This window comes from Chionomys nivalis, chromosome 16 (assembly GCF_950005125.1).
Source record: "Chionomys nivalis chromosome 16, mChiNiv1.1, whole genome shotgun sequence".
Lineage (NCBI taxonomy): Eukaryota > Metazoa > Chordata > Mammalia > Rodentia > Cricetidae > Chionomys > Chionomys nivalis.
The window spans coordinates 28,159,410-28,167,170 of NC_080101.1; positions in this window are offsets into that span (position 1 = coordinate 28,159,410).

Sequence of the window (7,761 nt, forward strand, 5' to 3'; positions counted from 1 at the left end):
AAGCTCTCTACCGATGCAAAATCCCAATCAAGCCAAATCAAAACAAGCCAAATTAATAAATATTCAGGTTTGGTCAAGATTTTGGTGGGCTGTCTTGACCCTCCTCTGGGGAGGGGTCAAGGCTTGGCAGGCACAGGGACAGGGCCTCCAAAGAGGGAGGCCAGAGACTGGGACTTGGGACTTACACTGTCCACTGACGATTCTGCCTTTGCTCTACATTTTCCAGCCATAGCTTGGAAACTAGACTAGAACTTTATGGTCCCTGTAGGGTTAGGCTTAAAGTGCTTACCTTAAACTTACCTTAAAATACTGTCTTAGCAAATTGTAAACTTTTTTTTAAGTTTCTTAGAAAAATCAAAGACAAAACTCAACTTATTTTCAATTAAAATTGTTATTCAATGATCATAATTTACTTATTGTACTACAAGCTTACCTCAAACTCACTATATAGTCTGTCTTAGCCTTGAAATTGAAGCAATTCTCCTGCTTCAGCCTCCTAAGTGCCAGAATTAGAGGCATGAGCCTGACTTAGCATCAGTCTCTATGTCTGACTTAAAATATTTTTAAAGGAGGGGGCTGGAGAGATGGCTCAGAGGTTAAGAGCATTGCCTGCTCTTCCAAAGATCCTGAGTTCAATTGCCAGCAACCACATGGTGGCTCACAGTCATCTGTAATGGGGTCTGGTGCCCTCTTCTGGCCTGCAGGCATACACACAGACAGAATACTGTATATGTAATAAATAAATATTTAAAAAATTATTTTTAAAGGAATAAGCAAAAGAAATGTAAGGCTATACATTGGCAACTATGCATTGTTGAAAGACATTAAAGGTAACATAGAAGTGAAGACATGGGTGTATATTGTAATATTTACTACTGTGAAGATCGCAATACTCCACTAACCTACAGATTCACTACAATACTTCCCAAAATCCCAGCTAAATTATCTGTGGAAATCAACAAACTGATCTAAAATTCATAGGAAGCCAGATGTTGTGGCTACTCCTTAATCCAGTCCCAGTACTTGAGAGGCAGAGGTAAGTGGCTCTCTGTGAGGTCAAGGCCAATCTTGTAAATTCCAGGCCAGCCAGAGCTAGGAAGTGAGACGCTGTATCAAAAATAAACAAATGAATAAATAGATAAAATACATAGGGAAATGTAGGGAGCACAGAATAACCAAGACAATTTTGAAAAAGAACAAAGCTGGAGGACTCACACTTTTCAATTTCAATGCTTATTATGAACCTATAATAATAAAGACAATGCGATACTAGCACTAGTATTAAGATAGACATATATTATCAGACATGGCGGTGCATGCCTTTAATCCCAGCACACAGGCGGCAGAGGTAGGCAGATCTCTGATCTACATAGTGAATTCTAGGACTGCAAGAGCCGTGAGACCCTGTCTAGAAAAACAAAACAATCAAAACAAAACAAAAAGATAGATATCATCTAGGGAAGGTGAGCTGTCTTCTCACTGTATGGGTGTGTGCTATGCAAGCCTGACAGACTGAGTTCAATCCCTAGAACCCACATAAAGATGGAAGGAAAAATCTGATTCCACAATTGTCCTTTGACCTCTGTGTGTGCACTGTGGTACAAGAGCAACCCCAGTGCCCACCCTGCGTACCCTGCATAACACACCCATGTTAGAATTTCTATTTAAAATAGAGTCTTTTTATTAAACAGCTCTGGCTGTCCTGGAACTTGCTCTGTAGACCGTGCTGGCCTCAGACTCCCAGATATCCACCTGCTGATGCCTTCAGAGTACTGGCAAGATCAGGAATCATTTTTTTAACAATAGTGCCAAGACAGCAGAATACTCACATACAAAGTATAATTGATGCTGGACCCTCTACTTCTCATCATGTAAAAAGTTAGTTCAAAATGCATGACAGGCCCAAACACAACTAAAACTTTAAACTCCTAGAAGAGCTGGTGCTGGTGATGAAGGTCTGCAATCCTAGCTACTTAGGAGGAGACAGTAGAATCACACATGAAGGCCTGCCTGGGTTACAGTGGGTTCATAGTCAGCCTGGACAGTTTAGTGAGACCTTTCCTCCAACACAAAATAAAAGGAGGGCTGGGCATGTATCTCAGTGGCAGAGCATCTCAGCACACATGAGGTCCTGGATTCAATCCCTAGTACTGAAAAGAAAACATTTGTGTAAATCTCCATTACCTTAGACCACACACTAAAACATATATGTAAATCTCCAAAAGGCTCATAGGGAGTGGCATTATTTGAAATGGTTAGGACATGTGGCCTTGTTAGAGGAATTGTGTCACTGGGGGGTGGTTTCAGAAGCTCAAGCCAGGAGTGGTGGCTCACTGTCTCTTCCTGCTGCCTGCTGATCCAGATGTAGAACTCTCAGCTACCTCTCCAGCACCATGTCTGCCTGTGTGCCACATGCTTCCCACCATGACAATGCTGGACTGAACCTCTGAACTGTAAACCAGCCCCAATGAAATGTTTTCCTTTGTAAGAGTTGCTGTGGTCATGGTGTCTCCTCACAGCAACCGAACACTGACTATAACAGAAAAGATGTTGGAGAGGCTCTATAGATACCCAGTCCTCAGACATCACTGGTGGGCCTGTTAAAAGCACAGCCACTTTAAAAGCAGTCTGGAAGTACTCAAAGGCTAGACATAGCTACCTCCTGATACTACAACTCTACATTTAGTTATACTCAAAGAAATAAAATTTTATTCACAGAACTTGTAGCATTTTTAATAATAGCTTAAAAAGCCAGGCGGTAGTGGCACATGCCTTTAATCCCAGCACTTGGGAGGCAGAGGCAGGCATATCTCAGTGAATTCGGGGCCAGCCTGGTCTACAAAGCAAGTTCCAGGACAGCCAGAACTGTTACAGAGAAACCCTATCTCAAAAAAACCAATAAAATAATAGCTAAAAAAAAGGGAACAACTCAAATTGGGTCGAGTAAATAAGGAACAGAAAAACTATGGAATATGAAGCATTAATTCATGCTACAAAATGAATGACCCCTGAAAATACTAGTCATAAAAGACTACAAATTGTGTAAATCTATTACATAGCGAATCTAGAATAGGCAAATCTGTAAGGGACTGAAAGTAGATTGGTGCTTGCCTAAGGTTTGAGAGAAACAGCTTGATTGCTGATGGTTATGGGTTTTTGTTTTTTGTATTTCAAAAGATGATTAAAATGCTCTAAAATTGTGCCTGGTGGTTGTGATTAACACCTTTAATCCCAGCACTTGGGAGAGAGAGGCAGGTGGATCTCTGTGAGTACAAGGTCATCCTGGTCTACAAAGTGAGTTCCAGGACAGTCAGGGCTACACAGAGAAACCCTGTTTCAAATAAAAAAATCTAAGGAAATTCCATAACTCAATTAATATATTAAAACCCTTCAGTGTGTACACTTAAAATGGGTGTTTCAAATGGTATATGAATTATATTTCAACAAAGCTATGGTCATAAAAGTGGAATGAGGTAACATTATTATAACATGAGTAAACCTTGAACACATGTTAAGTGAAAAAAAGCAAGATACGAAAGTCACAAATTATGTGATTCACCTTATGTACTTACTAATTGAGTTTTTTTGGGGGGAGGGGTCTCAAGTAGCCAGGCTGGCCTTAGACCTGCTAGCTGCTGAGGATGACCTTGAACGCCTGTTCCTTCTTCCTGTAACCCCCCCAGTGCTGGTTACAGGTCTGTACCACCATGCTTGGCTGCAGGATTCCACTTGCATGAAATGCTGAGAACAGGGAAATCTACAGCAGGATGTAGGGTAAGCGGTGGCAGAGAAAACACGAGGAAGCTTCCTCAGAGGTATGATAGTTTCTTTTTTTGAGTGTTGAGAATCTTCTAAAATTAGGTAGTGGTGGTGATAATTACACATCCGTGTGAATAAAGAAAAACTACTAAATTATACTTTTCAAAATGATGTACTGCCCAGGATCGTGGTACAAGCTTTTAATCCCAGCACTTGGAAGGTAGAGGTAGGTGGATCTCTGTGAGTTCAAGGCCAGCCTAGTCTACAAGTGAGTTCCAGGCAACCCAAGGCTTTGTAATAAGACCCTCTCTGTCTACAAAAAAAATTGATAACTCATATATATATAAGTTATGCCTCAATTGTTTTTTTAAAGTCTCCAATCCAGGTATGGTGGCATATGCCATGAACCCCAGCACTCAGGATACTAAAGCAGGAGGATCACCTCCAATTTAAGGTCAGCCTGGACTACGTGTGAGTTCCAGGTCAGCCTGGAACGGAGTGAGACTGTTCATTCTAGAATAAACAGAAACTAGAACTCTGGTTCCAGCCTTTTCACCTATTATTATTTTAGCCTTATAACAACACATTTTACCCATCGTTTGTTTCTGCATGAAGCTTGATCTGATGCCGGGGAAGGAATAGCTAACTTGAATGTCCCTTTCTAATTGAAAGAAATTTCCATTGTCTTTGGTCCGTCTTTTCCTCTTTCTCAGCCCTTTGAAGCTTCATACATCTTTTGAAAAAGATTTATTTATTTATTTATTATGTATACAATGTTCTGCCTGCATGCATGTCTGCACGCCAGAAGAGGGCATCAGATCTCATTACAGATGGTGTGAGCCACCACCATGTGGGTGCTGGGAACTGAACTCAGGACCTCTGGAAGAGCAGCCAGTGCTCTTAATCTCTGAGCCACCTCTCCAACCCCTAAAGCTTCATACTTATAAAAACTATATCTGCTCATAAACAATTTGCCATACTTTGAACATTTTCTGCTCCTACCCAAACCAGTTTTGTCTTTCTTACAGGAACAGCCTCTCTGCTCAAGAACACGCCTTTTAAGCTTGTGTGGTGTCACATGCCTGTACTGACAGCGCCCAGCGAGCTGAGGCAGGAGGACTGTGTATTTGAGGACAACTTGGGCTACATAGTTAAGAGATTTGTCTCAAAAAGCTAAAAAAAAAAAAAAAAAAAAAAAATGAGCTGGAGACATAGATGCCCAGTGGTTAAGAGCACTGACAGCTCCAGAGGACCCAACACAATTCCTAGTGTCCACACTCAGCACTCAACCTCAGAGTGTCACTTCCAGGGGATCCACTGCCATCTTCTGGCCTTCTTGGGCACTGTACACAGGTGGAACACATATTCAGGAAATAAAAACACATACATCTTTAAAAAATTTAATTTGTATTCTTTTAAAAAGTCAAGAATAAAAAGTAAAGGAAATAAAACAAGCCTTTTACTAATAGCCACAATAAATAGAAACAAAACATTTTAAAAGCTATGATTTATACAAAGGCAATATATCAGCATTTTAGAAAACTTGGAAAACTCATAAAATAGAAATAAAAGGACAGTTTCCTCAACCAAAACTTATTTTCTAAATTGCCAGGTAAGTTTATATATCTATTATTACAACACGATGCTTTTTGCTGCTGTTGTTGTTGTTCTTTGAAACAGGGTTTCTCTGTATAACAGCTCTGGTTGTCCTGTACTCGTAGACCAGGCTGACCTTGAACTCACAAGGATCCTCCCTCTGGCTCCTGAGTGCTGGGATTAAAAGCATGCACCACCACCGCTCAGATACATAATGTGTTGCTTTAAAGTACACAGACACAGACACACACATACACACACGAATTGTGTAATGATTTAACCCAGCTAATTAACACACATCTCACCTTGTTGCCATTTTTTTGCAACACTTAATGTTCATTCTCTACACAGGGTGTGGGGTGAAGCTTTGTTAAGAGAGTGCTGGCACCATGTACACTGGACAAATAACTGGTTAATCCCAACACTGGAGGCAGATCCAGGTAGATCTCTATGAGTTCAAGTCCAGTCAGGCGTAAATTGCAAATTCCAGACTAAAAAGCTCGGGCTGGAGAGATGGCTCAGTGGTTAAGAGCATTGCCTGCTCTTCCAAAGGTCATGAGTTCAATTCCCAGCAACCACATGGTGGCTCACAACCATCTGTAATGGGGTCTCTTCTGGCCTGCAGGCATACACGCAGACAGAATATGTGTAAAATAAATAAATAAATAAATAAATAAATAAATTTAAAAAAAAAAAAAAGCTCAAAGTCATACTTAGATATAATGAGTTTGAGGACAGCCTGGGATTTGAGACCCTGTCTCAAAAGTAGTAGTAGTAATTAATAATAATAATATATTAAAAAGAAAGAAAAATAATGTTATCAGATATAGTTTTCCTGCCTGCTAATAAACCCAGAAACCATTTCCTTATTTTTTTCTTTTTTAAAGGTTTGTTTTTTTTTCACTTCATGTATGTGTACTATGCCTGTCCCAACTTCCTTCAGCGATGGACTACGAGGAAGAGTAAAGCCAAACAAACCCTCTCCTCCCCAACTTGCTTTTGGTCATGGTGTTTCATCGCAGCAATAGTAACCCTAAGATATACAGTAACTTAGAAGATAATACTAAGAGCAGGGCGGATGGTGGAGGTCTAGCTCATGAGGTGTCAGAGGGAAGTTTGAAAGTTCCTCAAAGACTCTATGGGGGCTGTGAGCTATTCTGAATTAAGAATCTGTGGTTCTGGTCAGTTCGTGCTGAAGAACCTGTTGTGTTTAAGAAAAGACCAACGTTGAGGCAAATCTTCTGAGAATTGTCTCCTTGGGGTCAGCACATGGGTTTTAAGGCTATGAAGGAGTCATGAAGAGCAGCTGAAGCTTGGCACACTGTAAGAAGCCGGGAGAGGCCACTGGGGATTATAGATGCATGTTTCCAGGACTGGTTTGTAGTTTATTTTTTATGTATGTGAGTGTTTGGCCTGCATGTATGCATGTGTACCTGTGCATACCACATGTGTGCCTGGTGCCCATGGAAGTCAGAAGAGGGCATCAGACCCCCTGGAACTGCAGCTGCAGGTGCTTATGAGCCACCACGGAGATGCTGAGAATGAAACCCAGGTCCTTTGCAAGAGCAACAAGTATGCTTAACCACTAAGGCATCTCTCCAGCCCTCTGTATCTACAGAGAGCTACATCACAGTGTCAATGGAACACTCTGTAAGGACTGGAAGAATGATTCCAAGACTGGAAGATATTCTGACTGATGGCGGCGATGTGTAGAGTGTGGACATGTGTGAAGAGGGCAAGTCTGAGGAATTGCTCTCTCCTTCCCTGTGGGATCCGGGGATCACACTCAGGTTGTCAGGCTTGCACAGTGAGACTTTAACCCACTGAGCCACCTCACTGGCCACTATGTAAGATATTCTAGAGAATCTAATGTGCCATCTTATTTTCAAAGCTTCCCACATATGAACAATTTCCAGGATCAAGGGCTATTTTTTTTTTCTTTCCTCCTTTCCCCCACTTTCTCCTTGTTCTGTCTGCTATTTTAATTTTTTTTTAGATTAAAAAAATTATCTTATGTGTATGAGCATTTTGCCTGCATGGATGTCTGGGTACCATATGCATGCCATGACCAGAAGAGGGCATTGGATTCTTTAGAACTGGAGTTACAGATGGTAATGAGTCACCATGTGGGTGCTAGGAATCAAACCCATGTCCCCTGGAAAAGCAGGCAGTGCCCTTGACCACTGAGTCATCTCCCTCCCCAGCCCGTTTTTGTTTCTTGTAGTTCAGGCTGGCCTTGAACTCTCAGCAGTCCTCCTGTCTCAGCCTCTAAAGTGCTGGGGTTACAAGCATTTGACGCCACGCCAGGCATCATAAATTTCCCCTGCAATGAAAATAAACAGCATAATCAGGTCCTTTTCAGTCCCTTCCAACTTCGATGTATGAGGTTTTAGAATGTTCAGATTC